The sequence below is a fragment of the Podarcis pityusensis genome (genome assembly GCF_964106645.2).
Source record: "Podarcis pityusensis genome assembly, chromosome: 9".
NCBI lineage: Eukaryota > Metazoa > Chordata > Lepidosauria > Squamata > Lacertidae > Podarcis > Podarcis pityusensis.
In genome coordinates this window covers 42,603,636-42,622,471 of record NC_138034.1, presented here as the reverse complement: position 1 = coordinate 42,622,471, position 18,836 = coordinate 42,603,636, and the positions used below count along the sequence as shown (strand labels likewise).

At 43.1% G+C, this 18,836-nt stretch overlaps 1 protein-coding gene across 1 annotated transcript in view; it reads right to left on the bottom strand.

Annotated features, from left to right (window-relative positions):
* The window catches only part of ELF2 (E74 like ETS transcription factor 2), a 39,953-nt gene extending 33,980 nt beyond the window's left edge, over positions 1–5,973 (bottom strand). Inside the window, exon 1 of the mRNA XM_081021975.1 lies at positions 5,683–5,973. The gene's annotated coding sequence lies outside the window, so the exon portion shown is untranslated. The remainder of the gene's footprint in view (positions 1–5,682) is intronic.
* Between the last annotated feature and the right edge of the window lie 12,863 nt (positions 5,974–18,836).

The following is an 18,836-nucleotide window of genomic DNA, read 5'->3' as shown; positions in this document are numbered from 1 at the left end:
AATAAAACAAACGTTTTATACATGGAATATTTAAAGGATTTTATATCCTTTTGAAACCACTGGGATTTAAAGGGGCTAAACTGGATTGCACTGTACCACCAAAAAAGTATACTTTATTCCATAAATACAACAAACCAGATCTTTCAAAGTAGTATTTTACATGGCAACTACTACATACATTATGAACAATGAATTTCATATCCTTGAGATAAGAAACAGAGGATTTGATACCACCACATAGAAAGTTTTTTCTACAAAAAAATAACAAGTTTGTTCACTCATTCAAATTCTCCAGAAATTTCACATCTCTGACAAAGACAATGTAAATGAAATAATAAAGAGTACCCTATTTTTTGCTCTATAAGACTCACTTTTTCCCTTCTAAAAAGTAAGGGGAAATGTGTGTGTGTCTTATGGAGCGAATGCAGGCTGTGCAGCTATCCCAGAAGCCAGAGCAGCAAGAGGGATTGCTGCTTTCACTGCGCAGTGATCCCTCTTGCTGTTCTGGCTTCTGAGATTCAGAATATTTTTTTTTCTTGTTTTCCTCCTCCAAAAACTAGGTGCGTCTTGTGGTCTGGTGCGTCTTATAGAGCGAAAAATACGGTAAATTAAAATTAAGTCCATAGTCCATATACACATCATTATGACTTCTCCCCAAGAATGACCAGCTGACAAACTGGCTACAATTATCATGCAAAAAAGCAAAGAAAATGACATTGAGGTTTATATAAAACCGATAGAAATAACATTGCCTCCCCTTGCTTTAGATTAATTTTCCCCAAAAGACAGTTAAGTACAGTAGCTTGTTTTTTGAAGACAGTGGGACTTTAGCTCTTTTGTTAAGTCAAATCATTTTTATTAGATATATACCTTATCTTTTGTTAAAAACTTGAAAGCAGTATGTACCCTGCACGTACAAGGTCAAACTTAACCACACAGAAACTTTAAAGACATACACACAGAGAGAAAGAGAGAGTGTGTGTGTACTGCCTGTTGACTATAGATATTTGGATTTGGTTTGATATAAAAAGTTAAGGCCCACTGCAGTCTTCTGTTTCTCATTTCTAAATGCAGGGTATTCAAATTAATAGCTATTGTTTTCATTCCTACAGATGACTGGTGGTTCAGGAATCAAAGGCAGCTTGTACCAGTGGCAACTGTAGTGTTGCCTTTTTGTTGTTGTTTAGTTTTTAACAAATATAAGAGTTATCAGACTCCTGTACCTCCAACAGCTGCAGAGCAGAGATAATTTCAGCAGTGCAGCGTCTCTCATCCCTGCAAGTTACATCTGCTGAAATCTCCCCCTTCTACACAGCTGTTAAAGTTGCAGGAGCCCTGCTATTCTCATTTGCACCTGATCATCCTAGAGAAAAAGAAAGGCATATGCAATAAATAATGTAAACTGGGTCTCATATTACAGGTTGGGATTAAAGGTAGGTCTTGGGTATGCTAAGACTGAAGAATACTGCCACAATGATATACCAATGTAATAAAGATGTATTTCAAAAGAATTGCAAAACTGTATGGATATAACACAAGGAGAATTGCATTTCAGTGTCAGACACTGTCTGATGATTACTTTAATATTCAGAAAATTGTACAGTATCTATAGACACACTGCTTGATTTTTTTTATTTTAAAAAAAAAACCCTCCAAGAGGTTCACAAAAAACATTAAATTTGTTTGCAAAAAAAGTTACAAACAAGTATATAAAACATTCAAAAGATGAATTAAAATCAACAATGGCTAAATAGATAAAATGTGTATAATTTCCACATGTCTGATTAGGCTTTCCTAAACAAATATGTTTTAAGCAGCTGCCAAAAAGAGTATAGCAAAGGCACCTGATGTCCATAAGCAAAGAGTTCCAAATGTAGGTGTGCTTGATCTGCACACCTAAATATCCAAGTGTGGAACAGGTATTGCATGACACCTTTAACACTGCCAGTTCTGCATATCATAGTGGTTCAGTGAGCATATATAGAGTAAGGCAATCCTAATAGTAACACCTTGAACTTAGCAACAGGTAACCAGCACAGATTAATAAGCAGAGATGTTATATGCTGTCAGGGTCTCACTCCTGTCCACAACAATGCTGTAGCACTTTGCACTAAATGCAGATCAAGCACAAGGGAAGCTCCAAATTGCCTGCATTGCAGTAATCCAGTCTTGAAGTCACCAATGCCTGAACTACTGTGGTCAAGCTCTCCCAGTCCAGTTGCACCAGTTGCAACTGGTAAAGGGTGTTTCTAACCACGGAGGCTACCTATGCCTCCAGTGACAAAACTGGATCCAGAAACACCCCCAAACCGTATCTGCTCCCTCAGGAGAAGTGCAACCCTGTCAAGGGCAGTCAAGTGTCCGATTTCTCAGCCACAGGAGCCACTCAACCAATACTTCTGCCTTGCTAGGATTCAAGCTCTATTTATTTCCCCACATACTTCCCACCACTGCATCCAGGCACCAGTCCAGGGCCCACACAGCCTTTCTTGATTCAGGTGTTATAGAGAAACAGAGATTAATATTATCAACATACTGATGGTACCTTGGCCAAAACTCCAATGACCACTTGCAGCAGGTTCATGCAGACATTAAGCAGTGCTGGAGACAGAATAGTGTCCTGTGGCACCTCATAGTGTAACTTTCAAGTGGCTGAAAAGCACTCTCCCAGTACTGTACGTTGTCCCGAAGGTTGGACCAGAATCACTGTAATACAGTGTCACCTCCAACCTCCCCACCCCCCAGTTCCCATTCCACAGAGCCAGTCCAGCAGGGTACCATGGCCAATGGTATCAAAAGCCACAGAGATCAGGAAGCAGGAGAAAGATAGAACTCTTGTCCTGCTCTCTGGTAAAGGTCATCATATGTACATGCACACACCTACTATCAGTTGCGGTTGGGATGAAAAAGTTAACATTTAGCTGGTATCTACGGAAGCAAGAGTGGGGCTCTTTTCCCTGTGGGCAAACTTGCATGGGTGGGAGTGGGGAATGGGTAGCATAACAGATGCAACCCTTACACTAAGCTGCATTCAAGCTGCACAAAAGTCAGTGGTTTCTATGAACTTTTCTCTCCAACCCCGTCTAAACAAGTAAGTTTCCTCACAGTTCAAGGACACATTCCAATCAAGTAAAGCAATTGGGGAGGTCCAATAGCAGGGCCAGTCAGAGGCATGACCTAGGGAGAGTCCCAAGGACTGGAGAGAGATGGCTCCCCCAGACAGAAGGGTCCCACTCCTTCCTGTACCAAAGCTGGGCTGCATTCAATTTCCATTGATTTCAATAAGAATTATACCATGACTAAATGCTTTTGTTGGGACCCAAGTGTAAGTCTGGATCCAACACTCAATTTATGCTTCATTCCTGCTCAAGGTATACAGATAATGTGCATAATGGTTTGTTTTAACTAATAATATTTTTTTTAAAAAAAAGCATATACTGATACAAACACAAGAGCAACAGAAAAAGATGCAAACAAGTGAATCACATGAACAAGGACAAGAAAATTGGACTTAAAGTTTCTTTAAAAATTGCTCTAATTGCTTGATAAATCAGCCTCAGCAATACAATTTTATACACATGCTGACACATGATTTTGCAGAATATCCTTAAGTGACAAATGCATTTTCTTCCATCCAAATATTCCAGTAGCACTTGAAAAATTTAAATAGAGATGTCACTGATCTCTATTGTCAACACCACAATTACAACTGTCATGAAATTTAACACTAAGTATTTGTATGTCTATATGCTATAGCTGATACTGTACATCTCTAGCACAGCCTGCATGCTAAACTACTAATAATTACTTTGAAATTCAAGTCTCTTGTCATCTTACATCTATTTCAAAAAATTTCTTTCCATCCTCTTTAAAATATAATTTAAATGTACAATAAGGAGGTCCACTTTCATTATGATTTCTTCGTCTCAATCCTTTACAATTTACTTCAGCAACATGTGGATAAGAGTAAGTAATTCCAGGAAACAAGTCCCACAAAATAATGACAGCTGAAAAGAGTTGCAACGGTATGAGGTGTGAATCTCCCACCTCCTTCCAGAAACGAAGGACTACCGGTTCCTTTTAGTTATCAGTAGCGCTAGGTCATTTAGAAGAAGTGAGATTTCCCTCTCAGGTCCCATGACCACCACCAACAACAACAAAGGCAAGCCATCGCTTCATCGAGCTACTCGACTAATAAAGAACCCCTATCAAACAGCTAAGAGAACATGTCAGGACATATTTACAGCAGCTCCTCCCTTAAAATACCGTCACGTGCAGAGGCCAGTGCTCCACATCCGTTCTTCGTAGACGTGGAAAATATTTGTAAACCACGCGGGTACAAGGTTGTTTTTGTTTTGTTTAACGGGGGGGGGGGGCAATCTATCTTTCACAGCCACGAAAGAAAGCGCTCTGATAACAGAAGCAGCCTTAACCGACGCTCCACCAAGGATGTGCATATGCAAGTCTTATCCGGGAAAGGGAGGCAACCTCGACACCAGAAACTGAAAGTAAAGGCTTGCGGGGGAGGGCGGAGAGGCCAGCAGAGCCATCCCAACTGACAGGGGACGCGCGGATGGAGCTGCCTCCCTTCCAGGCAGCGGCGGCGATGGCCTCGCTTACCCCACACATCCCCTCCCTTCCCAGAACCATCAACAAAGCCGAGCCAGCACGGATGGCGGGGGGTGGGGGGAGGTGGGGGTGGGGAGGGGACGACTTTCGAGTACTGTACAGTGTTTTTCAAATATCCTTTTTGCGCTTTGTAGGCAATTCCTTCCGATGTCTCCCCCCCAACACCGCCACGACTCGTGTATCCCGCAAATATTCAAATGGATTATTTTGTTGGGGGGGGGGAGAGAAGATGACACTGTTTCTGCACTCCAGCCCCAGACAGACCAAAAAAAACAAAAACCTGACAGACCAGCTTTCCCTTGGTTTAATCGCACATCCCTCAGAGGATTTCCTTTCCCCGTTGCCATTCCCCTCCACTTGCACGCAGCATACACAATTGCACAATCGCTCGGCGAGGAAAGGGAGGGGTCCCGCAAGGACTCCGAGGGGACTTTCCAGGGCCAGTCTATGCCCAGCCTCCCTCCCCTGACCCGTGAAGACTTCCATTTACACACACACACACTTATATAAGCCGATGGAGGGATGGCACTGACAAGAGCAGGGTCTCCCCCTCCCCCCGCCCCACGCAACTGAAGGGGGTCCCTTCGGGGATTTTCCAGCCTGCGCCCGGCGTCCCTTTGCCCGCCTTGCCCTGTTCGTGCTTCCAGGTCACAAACGTGAAGAGGGGAAAAGACAAGGGTGCCAGACTAATTATCTCCCCTCCCCCCCCCAACCAAAAAAACTCCGGTCTTCCCAATGAGGTCGACCCTAATGATGGGGGGGGGGCGAGAGAGACCTCAGTCCCTCGACTTCCCATCTACGGGCCCATCCGCTTCTCAAGCGGGGCGGGCGAAGCGAGAGGTTTGTGCCCCTCAGCCGCCGCCGAGGCCGGGTTTCAGCCCCGGAGCTCCCGCTGCCATTTCTCCGCGGGCCGAAAGAGCTCCGCAACGTCGCCTCCGACGGACAGGAGCGCGTCGGGGGCCGAGGAACAGCCGAGTGACCCCCGGGGCTCAGCCCTTCGCTTTCCTACCGCCGCCTCCCCCCCCCCCCGCCAGTGCTTCCCTCCCGCCTTACCTTGTTTATGTGTCAAAGGGAAACGTCACGTCGCCGCCGCTCTCTCAGGCCGAAACAGCGGCGGGAGGAAAACAGCCGGCAGCAGCGGCAGCAACAGCCAGGAGAAAACCAGCTCGCGAGGAGGCGGAGGGAGAGAGGGAGAGACCGAGAGGGAGGGCAGCTCGCTCGAAGCAGCAGCAGCAGCAGCAGCCGCCCAACGCCGGGGGAGGAGACACGAGGAGCGGAGGAGGGACGGAGGGAGGGATCTGCGCCCGAGCGATACAGCCTTGGCTGCCCGCCCTCCTCCTCCTCCCCGGCGCAGCGCGCGAGGGCGGCCCTCGGCCTCCCCTTCTGCACATGCTCGCGCACCTGAGGCGCCTCCGCCGAAGGGGCGTGGGCGCGAGGGGAGCTCGCGCCCGCCCCGTGGCCTGGCTGGCGGCGACCGCCGCTCCTGTATGTACTGTTGTTCTTTGCGCGCAGCAGCAGCAGCAGTAAACTGGCCCGCCTTGGTAGGCTTTTATGATCCTTCTCTGTCTCGCACACACTGACTGACTGACTAGCTTGCTGCATCCTGAGGAAATGCAGGTTCCATCTAGGTGCCGCGTCTAAAATTGCCCAACTGCCCCCCAACCCACAAGGCAGCTTTAAGGGCGAAGATAACCCGTTTGTTTGCAGGGGGTGGGATTTAGAGCACGCATGCTTGGGATGATTATTATTTATTCAATTATTTATTGAATTTATATACCGGCTTTCATCCAAAGATGCCAGGGCGTTTTACTGCAATGAGAACACAAAATGCCTGTCACAATAACAATAACCAAGAAGTCTCATTAAACTTGTATGGGACTTAGGTCTGAGTGGGCAGGTTTAGGATCCTACTGCATAGCTGAAATCCATGAGGAACCTCAGGCCTAGGGTCTGGATGCAGTCCTCCAGGCCTTTATATCTCTAGTCCTGGAGACTTTCTTCAGGAAGCACCCCACCCTCAGAGCTTGATCCATGCCCTCGGGTGCTTTTGCTTGGCTGGAATGTGTCCTTGAGCTGTGATAATGCCTCATGGGTAGAGCAATGGATGTATAGAAACATCTGCCTTTTACATGGCTGGGCTGTATGATCTACTGTTCAAATGTAAGAGTCGCATCTGTTGGCTCCACCATTTCTTGTCTCTGGCCCTACCCATAGTAGGCATCTGATCCCCAGAAAGTTACCCACAAGACCATGCTTTACCCACCCTCAGGGTAAAAAAAGGCTCTGGTTATATGCTGTTACTTGGAAGTAGCACCATTGGTCCCAGCAGAACACATTTCTGTATAAACATGAATAGGCTTTGGCTGCACAGCTGTGTAGAGAATTTGGACTTTGGGCAGTTGTGAAGAGGGAAAATAACAAAAGGTACTAGAGCCATTTAACAGTTGCTACTCTCTCTTCGTTTTGATCATAAGTGCTTCATCTGTTTGAGGTCAATATGCTAGTCATCCATTAAGCAGAGGACCTACTCCCAACTGTGTTGGCCATCCACCTGTGGAATGATGTCAAATCCTCGCTGGCATCAGCCTGCAGAAAGCCCCCAAATGAGAGGGGGTGGGCAGGGAAGGGCTGAGACAGCCCTGGATCCCAAACTAGCCCCACTATCATCTCCTGATGGCATCAAGCCTGGTGATTTGCCTGTCCCAGCTGGCATGAGTTGTATATTGCAGATGTGGCAACAGTCCCGACACACTTATAGTCCCACAATTCCCCAATTGGGGTTTGAATTGCAGTCAGCCCTATGCGGTAACCATTTCCATTGTCTACTGAGGACTGTCTCACGCAATTCTACACCTGCCTATTCAGAAATTAAAAAAGATGCATACTCCTAAGTAAGGGGGTGTATCGGAAAGTAAGTCTTGTTGAACTCAGTGGCACATAAGAAGATCACACATCAGTAAAAGTATTTTTATTCATCCATAAAAAGAAGCTTGTTTGAAAAATGATGAGTGGCCCATTGTGACTGAGAGATTGGGTGGCCAAGTGAAAGAGGATGGGACTCTTGCACTTTCAATAGTTATACAGAAGAGGAAGCTTCAGTTGATGAAGTTTGTTACTCAAGCTAAATCTGCTGAAATCCCCTCTTCTGCACAGCTGTTAAAGGGGCAGGAGCCCTGTCTTTAAAGCTCTTAAAGAGGCAGGAGCCCTCTCTCCAGATTGTATCGCATTACAAGATTCAGATCTCAGATACCACACTGCAAGTTGCAGCCTTGCTTAGTGCCTAGGCTCCTTGAAAGGTGTTTATATGTTCAGGTACTGTTCCAGGGCGATGAGCTTGCAGCTCTGACTACGAGTTCAGTTTCTTCCTGTGGCCTTGCCATCTGCTTTCTGATCTACCTACATCCTATCTACAGAACAATATTTCATCAGTCTCTTTGTTTAAGGATTAGGCCAACTGATAAGGTGTCAAGGACATTGACCTTAAACCAGGAAATCTGCAGAGAATTGGAACCTTTCAGAGATTTGAGTGTCATCTCTGTGTGCAAAATCCTTTTTAAATAGTCTCCTAGGAAGTTTGATGTAGTTGTTAGACGCAGCCTTTCTGAACCTTGTGTCCCCAAGTGTTGTTGGACTACAAGACCCATCATCCCTTACCTGGTCTTGATAGCCAGGCATGATGGAAGTTGTAGCCCAACAACATCTGGGCACCCAAAGATGAGAGAGGCTGTATAGTGTGTTGAACTAGGACCAGGGAGACCTCACTTTATGTAAAAAATATCTCTCAGTCTACAGCACCTCACAAAATTGTTGTGAGGATAAAACAAATGGGCCAAACCATGCCATTCCTGCTAAATATCAAACAGCTGCCACCTCTGTTATCTGATAATATCTGTTACCCTGCTGAAGGCCTTTCTTTTCTAGCAAGACCTTTAAGTAGAGATTTCTTTCCCAGTCTGTATCTGTGTTGGACTTGTTTTTAATACGCTTTCATTATTGATGTTTTCATTGTTAAATTGCTTTGAGGTGTTTTATGGAGAGCAGTTCATAAATACTATAAATAATAATGATGATTATAACACACTGCCTTAAACTCCTTGGAGGAAAGATGGGATATATATTTAGTAAGTTCCCATTGCAGTTGGGATTACTGTTTCCCCCCCCCCCTGAAATAGTACCTAAACTCAAGACAGTCATTTCCCCCCACTACCTCTCTCCTATGCTTCTTACAGCAGGTTGATTTTCAAACAATAGTACTTATCTTTATATCAGGAAAAGTATTATTTGCTGGAACTGGAGATATAGTTGATTTTAGAAAGACAATATCCTGATCATCACATAGTTATCTAGTAGACTTCTCTCAGTCTGGTTGACTCTGATTATGCAAGACTTCCTAGATCCCAGCCTCAGGCGTGAAATCAAAGGCCCTTTGTTACATTTTCCGCACCTGACTTTCTCTGTCATGTCATCAACACACCTGTTTGCTTGCCAGAGTCCAGATGACAAGCTGAGGGTTACAGATGTTCTGTGTATCAGTTACTAACCTGGTGGGAATTATTGCCAGGGTGATCACTTCCAAAAGAAGGCTCTTGTGCCTTTAATGGTTGTGCAGAGTTCATAGAAAATTTTGGCAAAGGCAACTTGTCTTGCAAGGTCGAAAAGCTACACTAGCTGCAGTCCCTTGTCTGTACAGCTGTTAAAAGAGACAGGAACCCTTTTCTGTTTTGCTTCCAGTCAGTCTATCCTCAGAGGGGGAGAGATTCACTTTTTTTCACCATGTTATCCCTGTTTTCCCTCATTCTTCAGTATGAGATTCATTGTTGATGTACAGGTAATCCTAAAACTTCCTAATTCAGATTACTTTGGCAGTTCTCAGGAGAAATTGGCAGGGGAAAAGCTGCATAGTTATGTGATGCTGCTATATAAAGTGCCTTTCATTTAATTGGGAACATGCAACATTTTGTTAGTTTTTAGCCTTATTTGTTTAAGGTGAAAGGAAAAGAAAACAAGGAAGAGCTGAGCTGTGTTTCATGGGGTATGTATGTTAGGATAGGGATGGGGAATCTGTGGCTGTCCAGATTATCTTGGACTCTAATTCCCATCATCCTTAACTATTGGTCATGCTGACTAGGGCAGATGGGAGCTAGAGTACAAGGAGATATCTGGATATGGACTTCCACAAACAATACATGTTGTGATGTGGGTTGTGAGTTTGTTTTAAATATGGAGAACTTGTCTATGAACAAAATGATCTAAGCACCAATGAATAATGAGCTGTTCATCATAACAGTTCTACAAAGATTTTTCCTTATTTGTAAACTATAGGAATTCAACACTTCACAAGGCTTATGAGGTTTACTCTCGTTAAACAAACACTTTTTATATCTATGACAAGTGGAACAGCGTTAGAAACTGAGATTTGAAAGCTAGGAGCTAAATGGCACCTTAAACCTAGGTTATGGCACAACAACAGAATGTCTAGGCATGATTTTTTTTATAGAAAGACTACAAAGCTGAAAATGAATGAACTTCAGCTAAAATATTATGTTCATTTTTCATATGGTCTAGTCTTTCCCTTGCCTTCCCCCCTAATATTCTTAAGAGGGTCTCTTCTTCAGAGAGTAGCTGGAAGTGGGGAGGCAGAAAAAGATCCTTCTTTCCTTCCACTCTGCAGTTTTAATTTGAAATCTTAGGTGCATTACTGCACCCAGAGCTCAGAAACTGCTCGCTCTAATGAAATTCCTTGTCGCAAAATGTGCAAAAAACAATGGGAGTTTTGAACACTGAGTGGAAAAGTTTGCAACTGTGGAGATTTGTGCCTGGGGGAACATCAGAACACTTCTTATCCAGGTGTTGGATTATTATCTGAATCGTAAATGGGTTTTTGAAGGTAAAGTTGCCCCAGTTTGGACTCTTGTCCAATAAAACAGAACAAAATTATGACCAACCAGTTACGCTGCAAATCATTCCAGTTCACTGTTAGGAAGAACTGTGCTTTCTTTAAAATATATTTAATAAAGCCACTATTTTCCACTGAAAGAAAAGTACATTAAGTGATCCCGTATATGTTGTTGTTTAATGTTAGATCTGTTGCTAGTTGTATGTTTGTTTTAGTTCAAGAGCTTCCAGCAACCTTACAGATTTTGACTTAGTGCCCTCTTCTGTTTGACACATGTCACTACACTCAAAGCAACTGGCTGCCAGTTAGTCACCAAGCCAATTTTAAGTTTCTGCTACTTGCATGCAAAACTCTAGATAAAAGGCACAGTGGTCAGCTAACAGAATCCAGTTCAGATTATTGGTTTGCGATCATACAGAGGGAGACTTTTTCTCTGGTGGCAAGGGATGTAGCTCAGTGGTAGAACATCTGCCTGCATGCAGAAGGTCTCAGTTTCAAACCTTGGCACTCCCACAAAGGACTGGAAGAGAATCCTGCCTGAAATTCTGAAGAGCTACTACTGGTCAGTGCAGACAGTACTGAGCTGATTCAGTATAAGGCAGCTGAATATGCTCTTTTACTGGTTTGGAATGTCCCCCCTTCTGAAACAGGATAAGCCCCATCATGGTTGCCATTCTTCCAGCTTCTGAAGATACTCCTGTTTAAGTAAGCATTCCCCTGAGGTAAGCTTCTGATTTTATTTTAACGGTATGCTTTTTTATTTATTGTTTTATTATATGTTTTAATTAAGAATGTTTTAATGCCCAGTGGAATTGTGTTTTAATTATGTAATTATTTTACAGTTGTAAACCGCTTAAGAAGATATTTTGACACAATAAGCGGTATATAAATTATTTAAAAATAGTGCACTTGGTCAATCGTCTTAAACATTGCAACAGAAAGCTTCAGAAATGTCTGTACAGTGGTACCTCGGGTTAAGTACTTAATTCATTCCGGAGGTCCGTTCTTAACCTGAAACTGTTTTTAACCTGAAGCACCACTTTAGCTAATGGGGCCTCCTGCTGCCGCCGCGCTGCCGGACCCGATTTCTGTTCTTATCCTGAAGCAAAGTTCTTAACCTGAAGCACTATTTCTGGGTTAGCAGAGTGTGTAACCTGAAGCTTATGTAACCTGAAGCGTATGTAACCTGAGGTACCACTGTACTGGGTCCCAAGGTTGAACTCTCAAGGCATCTGAGGCTACTACCTTGCTGAAATGAAGCAGGTCTGGATTTAGTCGGTGTTTGGATGGGAGATTTCCTAGGAACCACATGAATGTCACTTTAGGTCCCATACAGAAGAAAAGTGAGTAAGACAGAAAACTAAGGGAATAAATAAAGCAAGTAGGAAGAAATATGTATGCTGTGTTATAGGGGGAAAGAGGTATAAATAACCATATAACTAGAAACCAGAAATGGAAATTTTGACTCTTTTGCGTGCTCTACAACATCAACACCATAAAGCCCTTCAGTTCCTAGACTGCACCTTCACACACACAGCATACCTTTGAATTACATTTGAAGCATATTCTTTCCCTCAAAGAATTCTGGGTACCATAGTTTGATATGAATTGCTGGGAATTGTAAGTCTGTGAATACGCTGTAGTGCCCGCAATTCTTTGAGGATGTGTTACAGATAACACAACCTGGTTTCCTCTCTTCCTGTCCTCTTCACTCCCTGGTCTGTATGTTCCTGCCTCCCCATGCTCCTTGCTCTTCACAGCCTTTTCTGCTCTTAGGCTTTGTGTAAGTTTCCCCTACCCAAGTATAACCGTTCAACTGATGAGCAGAGGGTGAATTTGCAGAGGTGTGGAATCCAATCTGTTGGGTAAATATATCAACCTAATTTGAAGTGATCTCGCTCCTTTAGTTGTGTATGTATATTTTTAAAAGAGTGTTTCTTTAGTAGAAAACTACCTTCTTAATGCCAATACAGTGGTACCTCTAGATACGAACGGGATCCGTTCTGGAGCCCCGTTCGCATCTAGAAGCAAACGTAACTAGCGATGGCACGTCTGCACACACGCGCACCGCTTTTCGCTGCTTCTGCGCATGCGTGTGACGTCATTTTGAGCGTATGCGCAAGCGGCGAAACCTGGAAGTAATGCACTCCATTACTTCTGGGTTGCCGCAGAGCGCAATTCGAATGCGCTCAACTCGAAGCATATTCAACCCAAGGTATGACTGTACAGTGGTACCTCAGGTTACATACGCTTCAGGTTACAGACTCACGCTAACCCAGAAATAGTACGTCTGGTTAAGAACTTCGCTTCAGGATGAGAACAGAAATCGTGCTCCGGCGACGTGGTGGCAGCAGGAGGCCCCATTAGCTAAAGTGGTGCTTCAGGTTAAGAACAGTTTCAGGTTAAGAACAGACCTCCAGAACGAATTAAGTACTTAACCCAAGGTACCACTGTACAGGCTATACTTCAAGCTAGTTCAGATTCTGGGGGAAAAATAAAACTTGAGATATCTCTCTTCAGCACATTCTGAACCTTAACAATGTGTTCATGATCCTGAATAAGGCCATAATCCCAATGGCAGTTAATGAAAAAAAGGCTTACTCCCCCCGAAAGGTGAAACTAGATGGATGTTAACAACTTGATGCAAACTGACAATAGTAGATAGTTCTGAACGGAAGTAATAATCTACACAAATCATGTTTGCCACTAGTGCCAAGGTCGGTATACTTCTCTACTGGAATTTTTATCAGCGATTTCCAAAAGAACTTAACGCTTCATTTAATATATGAATTGTTAAATTGTTCACTGATGAATCTTTGTGATTATTACAAGGATACAAAATTCTACTGCCTACTTAAAGCTGTTATTCATGGAAATCACAGTACCTTTGCTTTGTGATACAACCACACAGATCCAAGGCATAGAGGCACCTCCAGTCCATCAGGAAACCACCCTTCATATTCATGAATAGCATTTTAAAGATCCCAGATGCACTACTGGATTGTACAAAACAGGGATCTGAAGCACAAATTCTTTCAGACCATCTCCAAAAATCATGACATGACAGATGCGAACACAACATCGGAATAACATTAAGTGTGTTGGCCAACATGCGCTGTCAAACTAATAAAGAATGCTCCAAACCAGGAGAATGAGATATGTCAGCAAAACACACTGATGAAGACGACAGTGGGCTAGCTGCAGTATGATCACATTATTCTGTTCTGAGTTAGTACCAGGTTATCTACAGGATATTACATTTGAAAGCAAAAGGAAATAGTAAATTGCCATGAATGTGCCCTAAGGGAGGTACTGTAATCTTTCCAAGAGTGTCTTCCTTGTAGACTGAACATTATATATCCCTTTTAAAGCCCAGCTATGTTTTGATAAATGGCTCTGTTATAGGTAACCAGAGCAAAAACTGTCATTCTCAGCACCTTTACTTAAAAATCAATTATGTTAAAGCCAATAGGACTTACTGCAGAGATCTTTTCTGCATTCAAGAAAACACTTGGTCAGAATAATCTTGCCTCTGTTGAGAGATCTGTTTTTACTGTCTTATATTGGAACAAGGCATGTAGTTGTATCAGGGAGGAAAATATAATTTCCCAGTAAATTATAATGTGCCATCCTATTCACAAGAAATATTTGTCATTACTGTTGTGAGGTCATAACAGAGGCATGTTCAGCATCAGCCTATAGGCCCCTCCCTGCTTATTTGCAATCCTTTGTAGTAATTCTAAATGACTATTTTGTGGTGGTCCTTTCCAGTCTTTGCAGGCCCATGTTAAGCCCAGTCAATAGTGGGAGTGAAGACAGGAAAATGCCCATATTGTGTTCCTCTTCTCCCTGGATCGAGAGTAGTATGGTGGAACAAGCATCTATTTTTCAAGTCTGTTACAGCCAATCAATCACTGCTTCCTCAAGGCTAAACTAGGCAAGATATAGAACACAGGGATGGTCTCTCACCTGGTTTTTTTGTGTTTATTTTTATTAAAATGAAGTCACTGAATAGGGAGTTGGACACACAGCAACAAGGATCTGGGTAGAATGATAGGACAAATGCCATGGCTGAGAAGTAGAACCTGTTTGTGTACATATTACTGTCCTAAAATGCAGCTAGGTTGACTTGCTGTTGAAATGGAATACTCAGGATGAAATGGTGAAATCTGCTATGATTAAATGGGCACAAGATGTTGGACATAACATAATGATGGCTGACTGGGAACAGTTATGGACCACAGGTATGAAGTTTACGGCATGTAATGCCTTAAGAGAGAATATTATGAAAATGATATACAGGTGGTACATGACCCCAGTCAAGCTTGCAAAAATTTATCATTTGCCCGATAATAAATGCTGGAAATGTAAAGAAACTGAAGGTACATTCTTTCACCTTTGGTGGACGTGCCCAAAGATTAAGGCCTTCTGGGAGATGATATATAATGAATTGAAAAAGGTATTTAAATATACCTTCTTGAAGAAACCAGAGGCCTTTCTCCTGGGCATAGTCGGCCAATTGGTGCCAAAGAAGGACAGAACTTTTTTTATGTATGCCACAACAGCAGCAAGAATACTCATTGCAAAGTATTGGAAGACACAAGATCTACCCACTCTGGAAGAATGGCAGATGAAGTTGATGGACTATATGGAACTGGCAGAAATGACTGGCAGAATCCGAGACCAGGGAGAAGAGTCGGTGGAAGAAGATTGGAAGAAATTCAAAGACTATCTACAGAAATATTGTAAAATTAATGAATGTTAGAATGATGTTGGATAGAAATTAAGTGGTTTCCAGCTGTAATGCTTTAAGGGATTATGAAAAATGGGTTGTTAATAGGTAAAAATCTAACGTTACTATTTTAAGACCAAAGATTAGGATAAACAAAGAGGGTAAGGATTTGCTGAACCAACAAATTGAACTGGAATGCAAAAAAGGGAGGTATGAGGAGGTCCGGGAAACAAGCTAAGGAAAAATAAGTAATGGAAAAATTGAGTGGTTTTTAATCATTTTTATTTTGTATTTTGTACCTGTCAGGGAACTGACATCGGAGCTAGAGGTGGAGGGAAGGCTCTCTAATGATGCTGGAGAAGGGCCCAGCAGGGAGAGAGGCAGCTCAGCAGATGGGGAAGCAATTCAGTGCAACACCAGGAATAAGGAGGGGCAGATGGGGGAATCGGCGAGAGGGCTCCCAGACTCTTCACCGGACACCAGCGGGGAGAGCACTGGTCCTCCGTTACCCACGCCCTCCCTGCGCAGAAGACTTCCGCGCAGAGAAAGTAGGAGGAGACTGGGTGTCAGACAACTTTTATGTTGGAAAAGGTTTAAGAAACGCCCACTGACGGATTCTGCTAGCGACTGAGGCAGCCACGAATTGAAGGGCTGTCCAGACAGAAAGGTTTAACAAGGCAACATAGCCAGGAGAGGCGGCAACTTACGCACGAGCAACCCCATACCATTATAGTACCTTTTCTTTTTTTTTCCTTTTTTTTCTTTTTCATTTTTATATTGTAACATTTGGAAAATCTCAATAAATATCTTATAAAAAAATAAAAATAAAATGCAGCTAGGTTGTTCCTTATCTCAACTGGGGTCAAAGCTGTTTTGGGGGAAATGGCATCCAAACACAGTATTCCATAAGAAACAAGAGGATAAATGTGGATTGTGGCTAATGGGTGTATACCACTTCCAAAACTAGCAGTAGGAGCACACTGGATGGAATAAATGGGAGTGTGCACACATCCTTTACTTTCTTCATAGAAAAATTATTTGTGCTGTCTTTCTCTTCTTATGCTACCTCCTCTGCTTTCTCTTCTTGTCTCATTCCAACACTGACATTGGGCTCAAATGCCGAGGCAAATAATGGGTGGTGGAGCCTAACCAGGTTGTAATGCCAGGCTGCAATCTCAATCACACTTACTGGCCAGTAAGCCACATTGAGTTCAGTGGGACTTGCTTCTGATTAAAGTATTATTAGTATTGCATTATAAACATAATATGTAGGACTGTATAGTGTCTCCCCTGCTCATATAATGGGATAGAGCAAAAAAATGTAAAAAAGAGAGGGCTGTGAGCCTTCTTGCAAGTTCTAAAGATTCCAGTTGCGCTCATGACCTGTCAAATCAGTCTGGATCATGAACCAGTTGAAGCATGAAATGAGAGGTGGAGAGACAAGCAACTGTTGGAAGAGGGTCAATGAATGGCAAGAGAAAACAGACCTTTTCAGCAGAGCAACCCTGCAACAGGGTTTTAGATGCAGTGGCCAGACTACAACAAAATAATGTCTGAAGGAAAGAGTCCTCTTTTCACACCACCCCTAGTCACTCTCAACTATGTTCCAGCTACTAACTTGGTTATACATCTTTCATTCTGACTCAGTTACAGCATACTGCTGTAAATGTTTGCTCAAAAGTAATTTCCAAGTCCATAGTTATTCCCATGCACTGGGTGGCTTACCTAGACTTGCCTCCCACCAGCATGAAAGGGGTATTTGGGGGGACAGGCCATTGAAAATTCTTACGAAGAACAGCATGGGAATAATAAATATTTATTTTTTATGCTTATGTTAGAAATACGTTGTTGCATTTACGTGAGGAAGAACTTGTTCCCCAGAAACATGTACAATGAACTATTTACACTGCCTAAGTCTCTTGAACTGTGTTAAGAAAACAAAGTAATCTCTGTGAATGAGACTTGTTTAGTTCTCTATGAACTTCATCTTTCATTTAATGAACTATTCTGTTAGCTAACCCAGCCATCAAGACATTGTTCGCTCTAATGCAGAATGTCACATTCAAATACTTCTGAAGATACTTCTTTCTAAAAACTATGGAGCTAAAAGAATAGCAGATGGCTAGCATAACACAACTTGGAATTTGCCTGGAGCTGTGGACCAGCATGATCAAAAGCTGGAGTCCACTGCAATTTATTTCATCTCTTAAATTGTGCATGTTAAATCAGTGGTACTGAGTAACGCACAGTAATTTTAACATATAAGCACACAAGCTGTTGCATTGCCATTGTCAAGTATTACATTTAGGGTCTACTCAGACGTGTGACTGAATTAAATTAAGCTTACTCACAGGTAGGGGTGTATGGGGTTTTAGGGGAGGGGTAGTACCTCTGGTGAGGGACATGTCATGCTCCTCCTGGGGTGGTTTCTCCAGCTTTGGTCCCCACATGCACTCAGCTCTCACCTGTGGCTCCTAGAAGCTGTCAGCATGTGATAGTAGCCACACCCCAGGAAATGGCTTTGACTGGCCAGTTAAACCAGGTGAGAGTAGCCAATGGATCTCAAACACTCAGTGAGTTAGGAACTTCCTATGCATGCAAAGACAGGTTCCAGCAGATTGAGCAGATGAGACCACTAGTAGGTCCAGTGGTCAAGAAGGTGGTTTCTGCATGTGCTATGAGGGAAGTGAAGGGCAGATGGGGCTCATCAACTTGGGAAGGTAGCCCATCTAAGAGAAGGAAAGCTCTGATCCAAAACCTCTGCTGCCTTGTGGGACATCCTTAGGAGAAGAAAAAGGCTAAGGAGTAAACCCTACAGGAATCCAGAGTGGAGTCCCTAACATGGTTGGATGACGCCTTGTATGCCTCCTTCTGGCAACTCCTGCAGTCAAGCTGGTTCCGAACATACTGCTCTGCTTTCCTTTGGATCGCATCAGTGAGGCCTGAGGAGCTGGATCCTGAGAACCCATTACCTTCAAGATGTTGAAGGATTCCAACTCCCATCAGCCCCAGCCAGTATGTCTAAATATCACCACAGTCCAACATAATCTGGACCGTGCCGATGCACTCAGGTTCTGCTTGTGGATTTCCCGTGGGCATTTGGTTGACTACTTTGAGAAGAGGATGCTGGACTAGATCCGACAGGTTCTTACATTCTTAATAGAGAGCCACAGGTTCTTGACTTCATCTTTAAAACTCCTATAAACCATGTTAGATTTTATTATAAACAAGTCCCCCTGCAAATACACACACAGACACAAATTCTCAGGTCAACATTTCCAACGTAACTCTTAATCTACAGGTTTCAGTATCTATTCAGTTGTTAAGATCTGCAGAAGAGCCTCTTCTCTGGGTGCCCCCACCTTCAAAAGCGAGGCATGTGGAAACTGGAGATACCTCATTTGTTAAGCAAGGGAGGTCCCTACTTTGGTTTTCATATCGTGTCCAAATGAAAGTATAGTATTATGCTTTTATTCAATGATCTTAATCATCTTTCTTGTTTAGATTTACTGTTTCGGTTGCTCTGTGATCAAATTACAGTTTTTAGCTGATTTTATCAGTTTTTGTTTGCCATTGCGA